We start from the raw sequence: 22,393 nt of genomic DNA on the forward strand, positions 1-22,393 counted from the left end.
TGCAGGAGGACTCACTGTTGGGGTTAGAGTGTCATCCATGCAGCCTAGTTTAAAATTAGTAAGGATGATCCTGCATGGGTGACAGTTGCACCTGTATTTTGCAGTGCAGATGTGTCTATAATCATGAAAGGGTTGGAGTGGGACATGTTTTCTCTCCTGTGATGTAGGAGGGTAAGATAAATGGTTGTTTGAACACAGTAACAGCTTTCTGTGTGGGTGAATTGCTGATGGTGTTTATTGTAAGACATTACACCTGGGGAGAAGTAGCGCAGTAGAGACTCTTCTGTCTGCCTCCAAGCACCATGAAAGGGAGACACTGCCAGAAGATTAATACTTCACTACCTCTGGCCTGCTACCCTCTCTTACCCATATTCTGTATAGGAGCAGCATTGATGCAGACACTTGCAGCGCCACCCAGGAGGGCTGATGGCACTGCACCCCATGAAAACTCAATTCCATGTCAACTGAGAGCCCTTTTTCAGATGAATGGAACACACGGTTAATGGAAGTGGCTCTATTCTTGTCTGATACCAGACCCACCAAGTCACATAAACAAGATGAGTTAAGACCTAAGTCTACCTATGCCATGAAAAAAATAAGTGGTTTTTACTCAGCACTCTATGCAGAACAAGATGCTCTGCTGTTTGTGGTTTAATAGTAGATAAAATTGGTTTTCCCCCTCAGAATGGTGACTACTTGCCGTGTTGATGTGGTATGGACAACACGTGACCACTGGAACTCCATTGCTCTCTAAAGCTTTTGTTCTAGCTTTTTGACAATCTGTGGCACAGGTAGTTGACTATGTTGGGGTGCTTCCTGGGAAGCTACTTTACCTGAAATGCCCAAGTTGGATTATTCTCAAGCTACCACACAAGGAAGGCTTCATTGCCCTGTGGTCAATATGCCAGTCCTGTAAGGGTGCCTTGGTTATCTTAGAGTGCAAATCCTGGAGGGAACCATGCAGTAGCAAGGGATATTCTGCACCATCCTGGAGCTGACAATGGGGTTTGAACTGCTGGCTGGGGGAAAGAATTTTAACTAGTCATCTGGGGAGAAGCAATTGTTTGCCACCACTTTTCCCTCCAGATCCTTGCCAATATAGGAACAAATAATTTGTTCTCCCTCTCTGTAGGGATGTTTCTGCCAGGGGCAGAATAAAAGGGAAATAACAGGGTATGTGGAGCCAAGAGGCAAGAATGTGTCTATGCTGTGCCAGACAAACAGATCCAGTGCAATATATTAGGGGAGGGTAGAGCCAAGAGCTCTAATTCACAGTAGTTTTGATGCACCATGTCTCCGAAGGATTGTACAAAAACTCCCCTTCCTCAGATCAACCAGCTTCCATGAACAAAGGAAAACTCTCAAGGCTCTCTATAGTCCCTGTGCACATTTCTTGAGGAACACAGTTCTTGCTGTGAACATTAAGCCTCAAAGTTGGCTGAATGCAGGGTACAGAACAAGGTCACGGCCTTTCTGCTCCCCTCTCCTGACATTCTCACTTGACTGAAACTGTAAAGCTAGATCCTAATAAATCAGCAATCAGCCATGCCCTTCTGAATAATCTTCTGTTCCCCTACATTATCTCTTTTATATAACATTGGTGATTTCATGTAATTAATGCTAGACAAGGGAAGGTTTGGGATTCATGGCCTATAGGAATGTAGGCTCTTGCTATGCAAGTTTCCCCTATGTTTGAAGGAACTCTGCCTTAAGTAATTGTTGCCCTGATTTTAGAATTACTGCTGGAATAAGTTAAAACAGAAAAACTGAGTAGTCTGATGCATGGCAGAAGGGTCTGGAGCCATGAGGTCTTTGCTTTCACCTCGCTGCACTGATAATGTCTTACACAGGCAAACTGCGTTAATCCCAGAGTGGCTGGAAATCTCACCAGGAAGGACACTGCCTGCCACTTCTGTATAATGGAGATGGAGTGTTGAGACACATGCAGGCTTACATAATTTTACTAAGTGACTTTCTCTTTGATAATGTACAAATCAGATGTACCTTAAATTGCTGTCTTATTTTCCTGAAAGCCTGGGCAAAGCTGTGCAAACTGGGAATAATGATCCCTTGATAAATGAGGGAACTTAATTTCTCAGTCAAGGGGAAATGGTGTGGGCGACATTGTCATGAAAGATACAGAGAAAACCTTTGCAAAGGCTTAACCGATAGCCCTGATGCTGATTTTGCTTACAGTGCAGTCTTCCTATGGAGGAAGAGGGTGTTTTGGTGGGGATGATTTCTACCCCACTGAGTTGGGGGGGGGGGTAAATATGTGTTCCTCGGGAGTGGGAAGCAGCCATACTGGCTGAGCCTTGACATGGTGACAATCTCTCTGTCCTTTTCAGTGAATATCTGCTGTTTTCCATTAAAATGCTCATTACTCTAAAAGGATGGATTTGAAATTTGATGATGTGTAGGTTTAGGGAAACATTAACTGGTGTGATGAACATCTGGTCAAATGACACATAGGCAGAGATGCTAGTTTTCTACACCATATTCTTGCAGAAGTGGTCATACTTTATCCAAAGAGAGTTATGTTCCAGAGCCGGTAATGAACCCATAATCTGATGAGTTTCATTTGTAAAACATGTTATCAGATATTGTAAAAAGGCTGCAAATTGATGCCATGCTGCTGCATTTGCTGGGCTTCTTTGGGATAAGGACATCTGTCACCAGCTTCCTGAACTCATCTCCAGCATGGAAACAGTATCTGTTGGCAAAGGCGTTGATTTTACTCTCTTCTGTTTCCCCTGTTTTGCCTCTGCCTATGGTGTTAACACCTAGTAAGAAAGGTGAAGGGGTCTTTTGATGTGGGTTTTCTCTGTCTTATTTTGGAAGGCTCGTTGTGTCTGTTTTGGATCTTGCTCAGCTGTAAACTATTTGTTTGTTTATCCACCAGTGTAAAGCACAAGGTTTTATGGATATAGAATCAGTTCTTTACAACTCCTCAGTCAGAAGTTTTAATCCTGTCTTAAGGGTGAGGAAAAGCACACAGATAGAGCTTCAATGACTGACTGGAGGCCTAATTATGAGTAGAGAGTAAGCTTGAGATTAAAAATAAAGTTTGAATTCAGCCCCTTAATGAACGGTCCTGGATCTGGCTGCCTCATTTTATGCAGATGTACAAGCAGCATATGTTTTACATAACAGACTCATGTTGACTCATTGGAAGGAACAGAAAACAGAGTGCTTCTGTACTACCCACTATCTGCCTCTTATGATGTAGTTTCCCTGTCTCTGTACCTTAAACACCCTCAACTCTGTGATCTCGAAATGCGGTTGTGGTTCATGAAGCACAGGCTTCCTTGCCAAATGGAAGTCTGTGCAATGGCACTTCAAAGGAAGGGGTAAAGATGGAGAGGGAAGGAGGGGATTTTGGTGGGATGGAGAGAGTTGAGGAATCCCCCTTGCCCTAGGAATGGTGCAGATGGGAATAGCTGTCTGCCAGAGCCTGGTCTGCATGTTCTGGGGGAGAAGGAAGACTACACATTTAGTATCCCTTTTTCTCTCTATTTTAACATTTATTAATTTGTTCTTCTCTTTCTTCCCCCTCATCTTTCCCTACCATCAGTGACAAAACTAATGGCATCATGTCAACATCTTTTAATGCATCTGCTGTGCAGGTTCAGGTTATCAAGAGTGTTAGCTAAGCCACTCTGCAAGCACTTGGGGAACATCTGTCTGCCATCACACAAAACACTCTGGCTGGCAGGGAAAATTAATAAACCTAATTGGTTATGAAGCAGTATTAGGCATTGACTAGTATCACACTGGAATTCTTCCAGGGTCCCCAAAGCAGTTGCACACACTGTGCATGGACCATGATTGTAAGGGAGTCTAGGAGAGACTTGCTTTGAATTTGCCAAGGATCAATTATTGATGGTTGATGGCATTAATAAGAAGTTCCTGCTCTTGCAGATATTGCACCCTCTTGTCTCTAATGACTCCAATGGTGATGGTGATAAGTGACTTTCCCCAGCCCATGGATATTTATGATTTGGTAATGGGCATACTTTTTGTTTCTTCCAGTTAATGAGTATATACTGCATTTGAGACTTTTTCTATGAGTGGCAGAATCCTTATTTCTCTGAGTAGTAGATGCTATCTGTGACTCCAGTGGAAACCCTTTTCTTCCCCCTCCCCTAAGAAATAAACTCTAATTATTCAGGCTGAGGATAGGAGGGTTTGTGTGATAGAAACCAAAGATGGAGATATCTTTTAGCAAATCAATAGATTTCTGAAGAGCTGAGTAGCACGGTGAGAGCTGTTGAAGGACTGGCAGAGAGGACCAACAGCATGAATCCATCCGTGCTGCTAGAAACTCTGAACAAGAGGATTTAAAAATACATTCCAAAGCTGTCTCCCCTGTGGAGGGTCAGATATTGTGGCTAAAAATCTGCACTCTGCAAGCTGCACTGTAGACCAGGTTTTTACTGTTTTTTGACCTCAGTGAACCATGGCTGCCTCAGGGAAAAGGAGAATGTAAGCAGCATGAGGAGGAAGCACTCCCAGGGAAATTGTGAAACAGCAGTCATGAAGAAGAAGCAGCTGTCCTGTGCTGCTTAACAGGGGATGCTACTGCTTTAATTCATTTTCTGCTTCTGGATAACCTGAGTGAGCTCACTTTCCCAATCTGAAGCAATCTGTGACTTCCTAGCTGGGTCTTGCTACCTGTTCTGTGTGGTTGTGTCACAGATTAGTGTCCAGTTCCTTTCTGGGATCCCAAGCATCTTTTTTCAGTCTAATGGCCCAGTCGGAGATGCCAAAGAATCTTTACTTTCTCCATAGACTGGAGAGAGATGGCAACACTTCCATACCCAGCTTTGACTCTCCTTCAAGCCTTGGTAGCAGAGAGACTGATCCCGGCAGGCTCAGTCCCCTACCTAGCAGCTCTAGCAAGGATGCATAAGGAAGCAGACTTGACTGATGCCTGCTGTGCTGCTGCCATGGGTTAGTGTCCATGGGCTACCATGATGAGGTGCCTGAGTATTTAGTTGACCTCACTGGACACCCAGTTTCAGGAAAGATGTGCTTTTCTCTCTCCCTCTTGTAGCACGTGAGTGCTGCTGGCAGAAGGTTTCTCAGGTATTCCCACGTCTAACAGTGTTTAAAAAGAGAGAAATGGGGCAAGTGGGAAGGTCACAGACCTTGCATCTGAGTGGAAAGAGGTGAAAGATTCCCAGGGTGCCTGCCAAGACAGCTCCAGTGAGTAGAAAGATAATCTTGACTGGGAAGATTCCACTGAGAAGGTTAATGCTGTGACACTCCCTGCTTTTGTGAATAGGCTAAAAACACTACCCCTGGATTGAGACTGGTTTTAAGATTTGCTGTCAGCATCCCTTTGGTGGCTGTAGCATTAACATCCCTCTCTGTTAGGCCATTCCCCACTGGAGGAGTGCTTAGTCCTCAGGAGACAGCACTTTATGGTTGGTTCTGCAGTCAAAACTTGCTTGCTTCAACTCTTACCAGAGCTTGTCAGTGCCCTGAAACCATAACTGCTTCTACCCCCTCCCCTTAGCACTGGCTTGCATGCTGGGGACATCTCTGTGCCACTTGGCAGCCTTTCCCCATGGTCCCAGTCTCCTTATCAGGCTGGGAACATAGGGTTCTGTCCCTGGGTAGTTTTCTTCCTTGCCCACCTGAGTGCTGATGTTATGGTAAAAATAATCCTGCAAGGAAATGAAAGCACTGATTGGGATTTAAATAAAATTTACATAAAACTCTGCCTTGCATACTAATTAATTACATGTTAAAAGCAGAAAGGGGGGGCTTTTCTACCTTGCCAAATGGGGAGAAGCTATTGCGAATCATAAAATCATTTAGATTGGAAAGGACTTTTTAAATAAAGTCCAACTGTTAACTGAGTACTACGAAGTCTACCACTAAAACATGTCCTTAGGTGCTTCATCTACCTGTTTTATAAATACCTCCAGGGACAGCGATTCCACCACTTCCCTGAGCAACCTGTTCCAGTGCTTGACAACCCTGTTGGTGAAGAAATTTCTCCTAATACAGTTAGGAAAAAAAGATTCCAATCTAAATCTCCTCTGGCACAACTTGAGGCCATTTCCTTTTGTCCTAATGCTTGTTACTTGGGAGAAAAGACTGACCTCTATCTGGCTACAACCTCCTTTCAGGCAGTTGTGGAGTGATAAGGTTTTCCCTGAGCCTCCTTATCTCCAGGCTAAACATCCAGTTTTTCTTACTTGAAACTCCCTGGCAGCCACATCTGAGGCTGTGGTCACCATCACTGTGAGTGGCTCAGGTGAAAAAGGTGTGGAAGGAGCAGTGCTGATTGTAGTGCCGTGCTCCCCTTGGCAAGTCTTTTGTAGCACCAGTGTTCCTGGAGCCCTAGGATTTGTGGCTCTCCCTAAGGGCAGTTTTGGGCTGAGGCTGCAGTGACCAGTACCATGGGTGTTCTGCATTAGAAAATTGTAAATAGAGTGATGTTGGGACAGTGTCATGCTCCCTTTGGCTTGCCTTTTGCTGCACCAGTGTCCCTGGAGCTCTAGGCTTTGTGGGACTCTGAACTCTAGCCCTGACTTGAAACAAAATTCAGCCTTCAGCTGTGTCAGAGGTGTCCAGCACCACAGGTGCTCCAGAGGAGGAAGGTGTGGAGAGAGCAATGCTGGGGCAGTCCTGTGCTCCCCTTGGTATTCTCTTTGCAGTGCCAGTATCCCCTACCGCCGAGATGGGGCAGTACTTCCAGACTCACTTGGTGTTGTCTCTAGGCCTCCTTCTTGTCCGGGTAGTGCTCACAGAAGAGGCATTTAGTTGGTCGTCTTGTCCACTATTCTGGGAAGGAGGAGGCAAGTGCAACATCAAGAGGGAACAGGGGCTGTGCTAGTCCTTGTGTATGTTCTTTGGCCTGAAGGGAACTTTTCCCCATCTATTACAAATATTACAAGGGACAGTTCTGTCACTTGTGGTGACTTATTGGTTAATTAAGCAATGAGATCTAACAGCCTGGGTGACATCACCGATTAACTTGTTCTTCATACTGTCTATCTAATTTAATTTATCTTGGATTTTATAGAATGCTTGTGGCTGTAGAGAGGCTGAGGGTAGGGACGCCTTTAAATTTTACTGCAGTTTATAGTGCTGCCTGAATCCCTTGGCCACCATTAGAAAATGGGCTGTGTAAATGGACAACCAGGGACATTCAGTTGCTGGAGCAATATGCAACAGGACTGAACCAGTTTGTTGTGTCAGAGAGAATATTTGGCTTTTCCTGGACATGGATCAGCCTCCCCATGCCCCAGCAGATCCTCAGAAAATTTCAGGGGGCTGGATTATAAGATTTCTTCACTTGGTTCTCCTTGCTACTCCCAGAGTTCTACTGTGTACTTAGAGACAGGGCCTGGGAGGTTGCTGGTAACAGTTGGTGAGAGCCTCACATTTGGGAGTAGCTGGAAGAATTCATATATAGACTGTTTTTATTACTTTCGTGATCTTTCAGTTTGGAGGACAATGGAGCAGTTTTGATCTTGATGGACATCCTCACGCAGGCTGCCTGCCAGCTTGGGCTCACAGTTTGTCTGGTTCCTGGCCTCTCTGAGAAATATCCCTCTCTTCTCCTCAGCCCATCTGAGCAACAAATCACCTTTCACTTGTACTGAAACAGGATTTCTTGGTCTATTGGCAACCCACTGGTTGGTCTGCTCAAAGCTACGAAGACATATCTCCTGTGAAAAATGAGGGTTTGTTCCAAATTGGACACACATCCTTTCCAACAGAATTACAGATATTTAAATCCTCTTCAGAACAGTTTTTCTCTCCTTTCCCAGGGGTACTCTCAAAGAGTGCAATAGGCTGCTGTGCACATCTGAAGGTAATACTCCATGTGAGTCCATGCTCAGCTTTGATGGTCAATGTCTTTTAGTATTTTCCTTTTTTTTTTTTTTTAATTTTTCAAAGAGGTCTAGAGCTCACAAAATCTACAGGCAGAGGAGAATCCCCTTGTTGTGCCATTAATTTTTCTCCACAGCTGGTCATTAAGTATATGGGAGCAGCAATAAGCCTCACTCTATCCTTGCCTTGGCATACATTACACACCTTGAGATGACAACAAATGCCCAAATGGAAATATTTTTTCATCCTTCCCACTCCATCGTCAAAAATAATCACACAGCCTCTGAAAATATTTTTCTCAAATTCTCTGTCTCAACATTTCTCCTTGTATACATCTATGCCCCCAAATATTTTGAACTTCCAGTGTCCCTGGCACTAAGTTGTGCCTTTCTGACTTATTTTTGTGTATGTAACTGAGGCAGATCTATTCCAGTCAATGCATGGATGTGGAGCTTTCAAGGAAAATCAAGTGTGTAGCTACTCTGTGGTGGGCATATAATGGATTACCTGAGCTTGGGCCACTGCAGTTCTGGAAAAGTTGGGAACAGAGACACTCATACTATTTTCAGTGCTATACAGGTTAATTTCGGTTCCTCTGACAAATTTCAGGTGACGTTGTTACATGCTGCTTATCTAATCTTTTCTTTGCAGTAGCATTTGGCTATTGCTATATTGTTTGGGATTTTTATTAGAATAGTTATGGTCAAAGGCCTGGGGAGCAAAGTCTAACAATCCAGATTAGGGTGCTGGGTGCTGTCCAAAGATAGGAGAAACCAGCTGGAGACTAGTTTCCTGGTTTCTCTTTCCCTGTCCCAATTCTTATCCCATTTCAACATACTGAAATTGCAAGTTCAGGCTGAGCAAGAGCATAGTTAGCATAGCAGGCTACATATACTTTTGGAAAATATAACACTCACGTTTTAGTTTCAGGTTATGTATTCTACACTCCAAGTGAAGTGTAAAAGCAGAGCTGCTCTGTTCTGCATGGATATAAAGGAGCCCACAGTGTCTGTTGTTCAAAGAAGAGTTTGTTTCCTTTCTAATGCCCAGGGTTTCTTTGTCCTACAATGCACAACACCCTGCCAGCCTGTGTAGTCCCTGCTTCAGGGCTGGAGATGCCATTTACAGCATGCATTTGGGATTAATTTGTGTGGATTCTGAAGTTGTTACACAAAAGTAACATCTCTCCACAGCTGGGTGAAGTGTTCTGTAACCAAGGTGGATTCTGTAACCAAGGTGGGGATGACTAAAAGCAGCTGCATCTGCATGCAATATGCTTGTTTTAAAGTGTTGAAACCATTTTTAGCCTTCTGGATCTTTGGCAAGGTATCCAGGTAAGATCCAAGTCTCATTTTACCTCTAGTCTTACCTTCACCACTGAAATGTTTGGACACCACTCAGCAGTAATTATATTAGAAGCTTGACAGGCATATATATTACTAAATAGGTGCATTTCTGAAGAGAGGAAATAACTTTGACATAAGAGTACTTTACTATCTGTTGTATCGTTGTCTTAGTTTTGAGGGGAAAACCCAAAATGTTTACCCACAAACGGAGAAGGAGATTCATCCACAATAATCACGTCACTCTTTATCAAATTAAGGAAAGAGAACTTTAATCAGAAAATGAGTATAAGAAGGATAACTCTTCTTAACTGATATATATATATATGTATATATACATATATGTAGGTATAGATATAACTGTAAACAGACCAGAGCAAACTGCTTCCTCAACACCACAAGAAAAAAAACAACAAAAGAGAACAACGAGAACAACCCCCAAACCAGCAGGTTTCCTCCTGGAGAAAAGTTATACTTATGGGTAATGTCTGTGTCACACCCTGGCTGGCTGCAGGGTGAGCTCACAGTCCCTCTCCGGCGAGACAGATGAGCAGTGAGCACTCAGATGAATTCTGTCTCTCCCTCTGTGTTCCTTGTCCCAAACAAAGAAGGAAAGCTGGAAACAGAGAACCGCAGTGTGTCCCAGAAAGCAGCTGTGCCTTCACTCTCCCGGGTCGCTGCTGCGGCCAGGGCGGGCAGGCCACAACACTGCAGGTGGCGGTGAGACTGGAATTGGAGACCGAGACCCCAATGCCGAAACCAGGAGCAACAGCCGTGTCAGGGAAAAAACCCTGGCTTACTTCACAGTAGCAGTAAGGAGCAGGAGCAACAGTTTCTCTCCCACAGCAGCACACACACCGCCAGAGCCGTTCGTAGTCCCCAAGAACAAAAGAGACAGTCCAAGCCCGTTTCCCACCACACCTTTCCTCAGTCTCCCCCACCCAAAACGGTCAAGAAGGAATTGATAGTAGTTAACTACTTCTTTTGTTAACTAATGGCATGGGGAGTTACTGGCAGGGAGAGAATTTACATCAAAACTACAATTGTCTTATCCAATAGGTTTGGAAGCGAACTTAGTTCAGTGTTTTTGCAGTTGACAGGACTTAGAAAGGTTTTACTCCTGTTTTTAAATGTTCTTCCTTGTCTACCTTTCTTTGCATCTCTACGGAGAGTCATAGCTCAGGACAGGATGCAGATCACAAAGGGGTTTCCAAGCTTTAGGTATCTTTGATGTATTCTGCTTACATGCCTAACATATTTGTTGAGCTTATTAAGTTTCCTTCTAGATGCCTGAACCCTTTTGAGGGCTTTTCTGTGAAAAAAAGGATACTGCCTCCTAGGATCACCTGGGAATTTTGTTTAGCTAGTTACATTGTATTGCAGAAATCTACAACAATAACAGCACTTATGCTCTATCTAACCTCTTCCAACGCCACATTCCAATGGCGGCATGCTATGGATCCTAAGTTTGTAACAGTTTGATGGAAGCACCCTGTAGACCCTAAACAGAGCAACTCTTTTGTGGCTGAATGTGATGTCCAGGTGGCAATCTCAGTGCCACAACTGGTTTGATTTATTCCTCTACAGAGCATGACACCTGCCCAGAGCTCATTGACAGAGGTTAGGGTAGTTAGGATGAGATTAGTTCTGGATTGCCATACTTCCCAGGATAGCTTAACTCTAAATGTAACTATTTCAGCATTTTTATTCATATCCTTTCTTTGCTAAAGTTACCCCTTCTTACCTAGAGAAAATCCAGATATTTTCTCTCAGTGATGGGGAACAGAGATAGCAGGTGGTGGAGTTGTAAAGGCTCACTGCCTACAAACTAGCTGCATTATATTTTCTCCATTTCAATCATCTCCATCTAGTGATTAGAAGGTGTCTCAGTTTCAGACAATTTGGAGGGGTGGAGACCTCAGACAGAAGTGCCCTTCCTTGAATTCAATACCCCTGGTTTCTCCAATAGAGGGACAAAGATGAAACATGCCCAGATCTAAGTGAAAAAATAACTCTTTACAAAGAAGAATGCTAATAATAATACTGATAAAACTGGGTTAAATCAACTGATGCGGAGAAACTTCTCTATCCCCACCCACTGCAGCAAATCAAGAGGACAAGTGGCCTCGCCCACCTGGAAAAAACACATGTGGCCACGGGACAGAGACCAGATGGCCGCCCTTCCACCTGGTTCACTATCGTTGTGTGGTGAGAAAACCTGTGGGACAAAATGATCTAATCACACCTCTGTAATTCCTTATATTTAAATTGTTGATATAATCTGAGGCTAAGATTGGATTCAGCTGCACCTAGGCTCCTCTCTGAGAAGGAGTTTAGAAAGCAAGGGAGTCCTTTCTGTACCTCGTGAACCAATGGCAGGGCTTCTCTCTCAGTCTAGAAGAAAACCAAGATGTTTATCTGGACTAGGAATGTTTATCTGGACTCTTCCCCAAAAATTACTACAAACTTTGAAATTAAGAGACTTTAATCAGAAAATGTATAGAAAAGGATAACAGTGCTTTACTACAAATATATATATATATCTATATATATAACAAAAAAAAAACAAAAAAAACTTTCAACCGAATCAAGTTCCATCTCTGCCTCTTCAGTGCAGTTACATTTACAGACAGTGGGAGGCGATGCTGCGCCTCGGGAGGCAGCGGCCACAAAAGTCACTCACAGGCTCCAGCAAAGCACAGACAGTGACCACGGAGAGGTGGTGGTTCCGAAAAACTGACGTGGGAATGTCGGCCATAAGGAAGTGATGAAATCTTCCCCATGGGCAGTGCAAAGACTCTCTCCTACCATCCTTTGTCTGCAAAAAAGTGTTTCAGGGCAGGGAAAAAGGGACAGCAACTCCTCTGCAGATGGTGTTGGGCCACTCGAAGAGCCCGCAGTGAATCCGGGAGGTGGCGACCTCTCTCCAAACAAACGGCACAGGGAGCAAGGAGTCAGGGGGGCCAAGCCCAGGGAGCTCCCTCCAAGTGCTTCCACCAGCCCAGCGAACAGTGGCTGGCACTCACAGCAGCTGGAGAAAAGAAGTGTGGCCAACACCAGGAAAAAACTTCTCTCCTTCACCTCCTTACCTCCCCCAGCCATCAAGTGGGAATGCAGAGCTATCAGCTATCCCTTTGTTATCTCCTCCTGGCTCTTCAGCTCCCAAACCTCTGTGTTGGTTAGGGAGAGAAAAAATTCCATGAAAGATTTTGAAACTATAATAGCCTCTTTAACAAATTTTGTCTAAAAGCCTTCCACTCCACCTGCGGCAGACACCACTCTGAGGAATAGACCTCTGATTGAGCCCAGAGGAACTGAATGGCAAGTGGCAAAAATGATGCAGTGCTGGGAAACAGAACTCAATGGTACCCTTTCCAAGCCTCACAGGTGAGCTATCTCACTCTGCCAGGACTCAGCTTTCCAACCAGGTAATCATTTTCAGACAAATACCTGTTTAAAAAAAACAGAAAAAAATCAACCTGTCAGGCTTTGTTTACTTACCCAAATATCAATTTCCCCAGCCTCTCTGCCCCCATTTGTAATTACTATGGCCTATAGTCTGGATTTGGCACTCGTCAGTCAAGGGACAAGTTTTCTACTCATTCACATGTCCCTTGATTACTGAAGTCCTGTTGATGAACTCTCTGTACCAGGTACTGTGCAATCAGAACTTACTTCTTACAGACACAAGAATCACCAGGGAGTGAAATAGCTTTACTTCAGCTAAATATGCCTTGCATTTAAAATGTCTGTCTTCTATGATAGGATCTTCCCAGCATAGTGATGGAAGGTGTGTGGTCTGTGACTATGCCTTAGCCAGAGATATTATAGAGATCTAACAGAAACATTGAGAGTGGAATGGATGGGCATGAGCAGCACTGGAGTATGTGGCAGAAGAACAGGAATGACAGCTGTTGATGATATCTAAGCTAGAAGATTATCTAGATCACACCACATCTTACAGCTTCTCAAAACACTGAGACTGGGAACAATGCAAAAGACAGACTGTAACCATTAAGAGGTAAGATAAAGGACAAGCCTGGAATAATTAAAGATATGCAGGTAAGGAGACTAAAAAAAGATGTTTCATAATATTTCTCAGAGGTGGAAACAGGTGAGGAGACAAGAGGTCACAACCACTGTGAATCCTTAACGAGAACAAAAGACAGATCCAAAACTGGCCTGTGGTTGCCTGCCTGAGAGGAGCTCTAGAGATCTGATGACACATTATATCATGTCCTTTGTCCCCCTGTCTTTGCAAGGAGTGCATGCTGGAGCACAACAGCATACACCCGTTGATGCCTGAGAACATGTGGGAATGAAATCAGGGATTTAGAACAAAGTCATCTCCCCTGATAAGATCTCTCATTCAACTCTGCTGCATTAGTAGAGATTTGTGCAAGAGCCAAGCGCATCAGTTCCTAGCAAAGGAGTCAATGCGTGATAAGCCCTAAAAGATGTTCTGCATGAGAAATATAGAATATTCACAGCAGCCTTGTGAAGGTAGGTGTGTGCTCCAAAGCGTGTGGTTAAATTAATTCTTAAAGCTCTTCAATTTGACATTACTTTCTTCTCCATACAGAATGTAACTGAAGGAGGGATAATTTTTTTTCCTACTCTGCTTCTTTCTTTCACTAGCACCTGTTCTCACATATGATGTCTTCTGTCATCAAAGACTATACATACTACCTTGAATGAACAAGCCCTGATGCAGGACCGTAGTCTTAAGGCAAATGTGTGTAGGGAATATTAAGAAGACAGGCTGTGAATGAGGGAGAGGAACTCTACAGATTATGTATGTTCTTCCTTGTCTTCATTTCTCTGTAAACTCTGGCTCTAACTCATGTGTGAGCAGCAAGAAACCTGTCAGACTGCAGATGAGCACTGCTTATTAAATGTATTTAGTGAGGAAAGAAGGGTTGGGCTAGTATAATAACAAGGAGCAAATCCTTCATCTCAGTTGACAGATGAATTATGGCTTCTGGCTGGACCTAAAAGCTCATCTTCCCAGGGATACTGTAAGTGACTGCTGTTTTATCCACCTCTCTGTCTCTAAATACCTCAGGGTGCTTGGATAGCACTATCTGAAGTTCCTACACATCTTTTCCCCCACTCTATTTTCTCATGTGATTTGGGGCCCATATTCACCACCTGAATGTGAAGTGGCTTCTTTCTTCCTTCTGCTCAGCCACAGCCCTGCTGGCTTCAAGCACAAGTCCTGTTGTGCGAGGCTACAGCTGTAGATAACCCTGGAGCCATTTGGTGGCTATATAAAGGAGACAGTGCTTGAAGAGTGCCTAGATCTTGCCTATTCTGGCACTGTGTACACAGAGGTGGGGGTTCGTTTACTGGGACTGGACACCTGCAGGCTTTCATTTGTGTGAAACATCTCCATATAGGTTGGGCTTAGCATGAAAGCACATCTGCTGTGCATGATACAGGTGTGACATCAAATGTAATGACCCACTGAACCAGAACAATGGTCCCCATAACACAGCTCTTTGTGTCCTGTGGTGTCAGTAGGCAATGGTATTTTGAAATAGGATGGGAGCCTAACAGCTCTCAGCATTGCCTCCACTGTGTACCTGACAGTACCATGGCATTTGGTGAGCAGCTGTTCTGCTTTCACCTTATCTACCAGATTTGCTGAGTCTGTAAACCTTCCTAACATCCTCGTTTCAAAGCAAAGACCCCAGCCATTTCAGCCTCTCCTCCCACAGTTTCTCCAACATGGCTATTTTCGCTGCTCTTCTCCATGCCTTCTCTGACTACATGGTACTCTTCTAGGAAGCAGGGACCAAAACCGCATACCATGTCCCAGAGCTCTGTGCACCTGGGTTTTATACAGTAGTAAAATGGGACAAAGGAAGAGTACTGGTACAGTGTCATCCTATTTCACCCAGGAACCATCAACTTCAGCAAGTGCTACCTTTGAGCATTTTTCCCATCCATTCCTGGTATTGGACAAAGCCATTTTCATCCATCACTTTAGCTGTGAAATTTCCCCAACCTTCCTATACTTTTAAACACAACACTAAGCAGGAGACTTTCACAGGGTGTGTTGAAAAAGAGAGACCCTGACTTCTCATGCTGCAGATGTGAGGGCAGCTCAGCTCAAAGCTCAGGCTTCCTTCCAAGCAATGTAGTGAAGGGAGCAAGAGTAGATGCATCCTCAAGGAATATGCAGTCACCTCTGGGTAGGAAGCTACAACAGTGGAGTGTGGTGAACCAGACAAGGGTAAAGGTGGGGGGTACTGCTAATAGAAGTGCCTTGGGGGAATTTTTAAACAGACTAACTGCATTTCACAGAATCACAGAATATGCTGAGTTGGAAGGGACCCACAAGGATCTTTGAGTCTAACCCTTAGCCCTACACAGGACCATCCTCAAGAGTCACACCATGTGCCTGAGAGTATGATCCAAATGGAGAACCTCTCCTAAACTAATCCTGCAGTGTCCTTTTATCCATATTTCTGATGACTTTGCTGCTGAAAGGTCTACTATAAAGCAGAGGAGCAAGATTGAAGGAAGGCCCTGGTGGTGTTGCATTTGCCAGTAGGATGCTCTGGGGAAGATGCCAGCACATGAGAGCCCCAGCAGACAGGGGAGGGGTTCTCTGCTGATTGAGCATAGCACAGGTACTTCTAGGGAAATTGTGACATGGCAGGACTGAGACATCCTGTGCTCAGCTCCTGAGGTACATCTGGATCAAATGCACATTGATGCATGAGGGTAGAATATCCCTCAGAATGGTGAAACAGCCTGAAAAACATATTTGCCCATTGTCATCCTGGTCCCTTTGCTGAACTCATCTCCATAGCAGAGACAAGTAACTTGAGCCTTACAAGTCTTAGTGTCATTATCTAAAAAATGGAGTTAATATCAAGCTTACCTACTTTCCAGCAAGTCACAGCTAATTAGAGTCAGTGTTAGCTAATGTTTGCACAGCCCTGGGATGTGAAAATGGTAATATCATGCTAAGTATTACTCCTGGTGCCTAAACACCATGATTCTTCATAACCAGAGCAGTCAATTAAATTAGCTGAAAGTGGAGAGATGCAGCAAGGAAGGCAGAGCAGATATACAAATATAATACTGTATGCATGATGGCCTGCAGCTGCAGAGGGCAGGAAAAGCTCTGTTTCTGCTACTTAGGGAACCGAAGAGAAAGCTCTTTGTTTGTATAGGAGTGCAGATATTCCCCAACAGCTTTGGGCTGCACTGTAGCAGTGCACTGGCTGAGGAAGGGAAGGGTCAGTTCCTGGCAGATTTATGGGATAGAGGGCTCTGTTTAAGCCTCACATGGCCCTTGCTCATATTCTTTTGAGGATCTTCTGGATGAAGCAGAGCAGCACTTCCCAGAGAGTGAAGGCCAACCCTGTCTTATGTCTACCAGCCAGCAGTATCCTCAGTGGGGAGTAAGGAAGACTTTTCACTGTGGGTAGAACAGGACAATGTTTCACCAGCCACAGTGCAGGACAGCACTAGGCATAGCACGTCCTGGTAGGTACACTGTCTCCAACAGGTGATCTATTTCACCCATGCCAGCTGTGGGCATGGAGCAGACACTCAGGGAGGGTATGGAAGATGTAGGGTGGGAACAAAGCGTCTCTGTTCCCAGCAAGGCACCATTCTAAAGGGGAAAGGAAAGTAATGGGACTTGGTTGAAACCCAAAAGGGGGATGTAGAAGTGTATGATGCCATTTCTCAAACCTGGATTTTGTCCAAGACACTTGGATCAATACTATGTTTTTTGGTGATTGATCAAGAATGACTACCCATGTCAGGATTCTGGCTTGCAGCCTTTCAAGAGCTGTCCCCAGCCACACAGAGGTGATCCACCAGGGAGGCAGAGGGAGGATTGTCATGCTCTGCATCACCAGTGACATTTTCTTACAGCTTCCCGGTGCTAACCTACATATTAGGTGAGGACTTCACTATAGCTCCTGGCCAGCTCCCACACTCTGCAATTGCATTCTGCCACCTTGAAGTCCTCCTCCTCATACACATACACATACATACCCCAACGGTTTAAGAAGGAAACAGAAGTTGTCACTGCTTTCTGTCCAAAATTCCTGCACAATGGTGGAGTTAGCTCATTTTTTCTCAGGAGCATACTCCATTTCAGTGTCATGAGAAATGAATTAAGTGATATTAAAATGTCACCTGTTTTGACTCCTGGCATGATCAGGGTTGTGGCTTTGACTAGGCAGAGGTGTCCTTTTGATGCTGGGAAGGATTGCTGACACTAAGCATATTCCATTTATGAAGTCATAAAGATGTCTCTACTAGGTAACTGATTTAGGATTTTGTTCCTCCTTCCTCTTCCTTTCCCTGTCCTGTGGTTTTTCTTCAGCCTTCTCCCCATGCTCTCTCTTCTCCCAGAGAAGCCGAGTATTTCCTGAGGTCAGAATGATTATTCTCCCCTGTATTAGAATGAATGATTAGTCTTTGTCTAGTTAACTGCAGCATGAAAGAATATTTTTGTAAGTAGCCAATGCCATTTCTTCCTATGGGGCTGTTGGGAGCATGGTACAGCTCTCCATTGGCTCACAGGCAGAGAGCTGGGTGTTCTGCATGGAGATGCATTCACACACAACCTCTGACAGAGGTACTGCATGCTCAAGCTGCTGTGCTTGTGTAGCTGGGGCATGTACCTCCCTAATGTGACTGTGTGCACATGATGGTTTCTTTGCATTCATTTGTGGGCTCCTACAGATATCCCAGCTGATGTGTGTATGCACAAGGGCACACACTTCACCCCCTGGTCCAGGTACCCAGCCCTACGCAGGCTGGTACACTCCTGACCAAGGACTGAGCCTCTGCATGCCTCCATCTTGCCTTTCTCATTTCCCTACCTCAAAACCATCACTCGAGTCCTTTCCTGTCTCATTATACTCCCTGGACAACCCTCATCCTAAGAGAAGGCTCTCAGGGGAGGGCTGGTGTGAGGGGATAGGTGGTGAGTGAAGAAAGGATACTAGACAGCAATAAAGTGTAAAGAACACCCCACTCTTCCTATAAATATCCCAACAGCTCTTCTGCTTCCTAGCAGCACTAATGAGGCTCAACAGGAGTGATGGAGGGCAACAAAGAAATCACTGATGAACAATCAGAGATAGTGCTTGGCTACTAATGGGACTAATGAGCTGCTTTGCATAAGATGAGAGGGAGTAAGGAAGATGAGCAGATGAGCTCTTGGAGGGAAGGCCAGTGGCATTAGAAGCCCCACAAGGAGTGCCCTGCAGTGTGGCAGCACTTGCTACTGTCTCTCTGCTCCTTCCTGGCTAGAGACACTGACTATGGGAACGCCAGTACTGGACAGGTCTGCCAGAGTGGCTCAGGCACAGCTGCCATTGTGATGTGAACCATGACTTATCACAACATTCTTCAACCCACATGGTAGTTCTTGTATCGTCCTTGTGCATCAGAGAGGTTAATCTGATAATTTGTTGAGTAACTCCAGCGGCCAAGACATAGACATGTGGACCTCCAAAGGAAATTCACCCTACTCTCAGACATATCCAAGTCAGAGCAGAGGTGTCACATTCTGAAAGTGTGTTTACTATGGCAGGCTGGATTGATTCTCCACTTGTCTATCTTCTGAGCAGGCACTAGCTGACCAGGTGAACAGGCAGATACGCAGAGGGTTATTACTCTTCTTTGAAGGGGTTAGCATCTTAGTCCTTACTTTTTGCCAGTAGGAATGGGGATCCAGCTGTAGGTGAGAAACTTAGATTTCACAGCGAATTGGCAGCTGTGATGTTGTTTAGAAAGAAGTGTACGGGAGAAACAGCAAGACAGAGGTATATGCTGCAAAGGTCATAGTCTGTGCATCTGTCAGCTACATATAGGCAAACTCTAGTCTAATCTCAGCCCACATCACTAAGCCTTGAGAAATGTTTTGTGCCTTAAGAGACTTAACTGCCTGGTGCACTCTGGCAATGCATGGCAGGTACACAAAGAGGATTTCCCAGCTTGAGAATATGACACAGGCAAAACACAGTTGAATCACTCTTCCTTAGCACATTAGTACCACTTCTACTATGACTGCTAATGTGAGACTATGGTTCCCTGTTTTGTTGCCTATACCTGACAGCTGATCCTTCCAGCACTGCTGGATGAGAGCAGGTGTACCATCTCCGTCACACTGCCTCAGTCCTTGACCCTTTTGAGGCTGCAGGCAAGCACACAAATTACGATCTTTATTGTAATCCAGGCAAGCATCTGCTAATAGCTGGTCTGAGGTCTGTTAATGTGTTTCCTTTTCACAGAAGCTCCCCGAACAGCCAGAAGATGGTGACGACAGTGCAGTAGCAGGTTAGAAAGGCTGCAGCATTGCTCTCGTTTGAATTCAGAAGCAGATGCTATAATTTGTCTTGCAAATGGAGCTGTAGGAAGGATTTTCTGCCTCGCCTCCCTAATTTGTTGGCGGTTTATCTAGGTACACAGCTGTGGATGGGGTGCCCTCGCAGTAGGGAGAAGGCACTAAGCTCTCTGCCCACTTATTAGTTTGTCCTGGGAGTGATGATTTTGGGCTGGTTGTAGCTCCTCTAGCAAAGAGGAGCTGATGAAAACCCCGTTTCCACTAGGGAAGGCTGTGTACAAGGCTGTACACTGACTCCCATTCCTGATAAAATCTTCAGTGTAAGGGCATCTTTAGCATGAGATAGACCCAGAGAACTAGTTCTATATTCAGAGAAGCCTCTGGGCTACATAAAGCCACCTCATATTTAGATGGTCCCTATGCTTCTCTAACTTTTCCAGGGAAAGGGAGTAATGAAAAGGGATAATTTAGTACTGAACAGATGAGAATTACAGTGACATGTTGTCTTAAAGCCATGTAATTGGGATGCCCTCAGTGTTGTGCCATGAGAGACTCCATGCCCTGGGGGTATTCACAGAGAAGCTGTGTGTTCCAGCTGTTCTCATGCCTTTTCCAGCTGCTGCTTCACCCCTCCAGTGTCATCCATGTTGAACTCCAACATGTGAACTCCCTGAGCTGAGCCCAGGAGGATTTGATACCTATACCCAAACATCGAGATCGAGGTGAGCTGTGAGGCAGATCACTTACAGAATCTTTGTGTTGCTTGTGGGATATTCAGTCCTGCTGCACTTGTCAAGTTTGCATGACCAGAGTCCCACACTCTGTGACTTGCTATCAGTGTCCCTCTGCCACAGTAGCCCCCCTGTAGCCCTCAAAGGGTTGCTGAAAATGCGTCTTCAGGATCACCTCCTGGCAACTTTACATAGCTGCAAAGGAGCCCTATAGAAAAATCCTGCAGGTTTTCTCTGCATGGAGAGTATTGCAAGGAAAAGAAGTAACAAAGCATGCTTGGTTCAAAATTCACCTCCCATCTTTTCAAACGGCCACCATGCTGTTCTGATGTCTGATCAGAGACAGAAATCTACCTCTTTGGTACTGTGATAGGTAATGTGATGTTATCTTTAGTAGACTGTAGTGACGTGTAACTAAGGGAGGCCAGAGCCTCATGAACACACAGACGTAGATGTACAGATTTTGTGTGTCCCAAGAGTTTACAAGAGAAGTCCATGATAGATGACTGGAGCAGAACACAAAACCACAATGAACAAAATGCCACAGAAGTTTTGCAGTTATGGTTGTCACTGCCATGCTGGTGGTGGTGGCAGGGGTGAGTGAGTGGCACTTCATGAGGTGGGATGAAAGAAGGGCTGAAGGCTTGCCTGTAGCACTGAGGAGGAAAAGCATTGCAATGCAAAACTGCAGAGAGTGATGGGATTATGTTGACCGTGGCCATCGGTCTCTGCCTTGTCTGCTTTCTGTAACTGCTTTGCCACCTTCAGGCCGTGATTGGCAGGCCTAACGATTATGTACATTTTCCCCTTCAGGATCCAGAGGTGCTAAGATTGCTCACTTGGAGCACAGTTTTGTAACCTGTTCTGCTGATGATCCTGGCATCAGTACCTGAGAGCACAGTTACTTGTTTTCTCTAGCTATTGGCACACATCAGTCACCACTCGCCTCCTCTCTACATTTCCCAAAAGTTAGTCAGGCAGAAACAAAATGAGGAGGACATACACCAGACAGAACTGTCCAATAGGAATTTTTCCCAACACATACTTTCATAGTCTGGAGTAGTTGTTGCTGCCCTAAGTGTCTACAGTGCAGCTGATCAATGTGGTCATATTTTCCTTCCAGCTGGTAAATTCTCTCTTGCTTCCTCTGTGTAATAGGCTATTATGGCTGAAGGATGCTGGATTTGTTGTTGTTGTTGTTGTTGTTTTTTATTATTTTGTTTTGTTTTGTTTCATTTATGCTATTTCTAGTTTGGAAAGAGAATGTCTTTGCTGAAACCATGCTGGGCAGAGGAGCGTCTGTCATGTTCTCATGACCATGGAGCTGTAGTGCTGCCTATGTTTATTCCACCTGTATGATTATGCTGGACCTCAGCAGCTGAGCTTCATCTGCAGAATTCTTCAACTGAATACCTGGAGATACTACTCTGTAGATATTTGTATCATTAGTCATTTGGATGGAGGTCAGGAGCTGTAGGTTCAACCACTTCTATCACAAACTTCCATTGCAACTTTAGACAAGGTGTTTTAACCTTTTGCACCTCATCCTTGCCTCCTATCTGCAAAATACAGATATCTAAATTTTTCTCTTACCCACTTGGATTTTAAGTTCTTTGGAGCAAAGGGGTGTGTTTTGCCACAACATGTGTAATTGCCTCTCTGTGCTTCTGAGGATCACCATACCAGAGACAGATAGTTTTAGTTAGTATTAAAACTCATAATTTTTAGTAAGTGATGATCTAATGACGCTCTTTGCAAGAAGAGGAAAGCTTTGTTTGGAATTCTGATCCAGTTATTCTCATATCAGTATCTCCTGTATCTCTTCAGTTCCCTCTCCTGTTTCATATTCCTTTTTTCACTCTTGAATTCTTCCATGCCATGCTGCTGTGGCAAAGCAGCTGCCATGGAGCTCCTCAGCTTTGACATATAAGTATATGAGCAATAGGTGGGAACAAAATTCTCTTATCTTAGATGAGAACTGCAAATTCTTATTCCAAAATGAGCGGTCAAGAACGACTTTAACTTAAGTTTCTGTTGATGCCTCGGGTGATATTTAAACAGCAAAGCAGCATGGTGGAAGGGCAGAAAAACACAATGCACCCAAACCTTCAAAGGTATTTGGCCTGCAACAGTCATCT

The sequence above is a fragment of the Pithys albifrons genome, chromosome 3, assembly GCF_047495875.1.
Source record: "Pithys albifrons albifrons isolate INPA30051 chromosome 3, PitAlb_v1, whole genome shotgun sequence".
Taxonomy (NCBI): domain Eukaryota; kingdom Metazoa; phylum Chordata; class Aves; order Passeriformes; family Thamnophilidae; genus Pithys; species Pithys albifrons.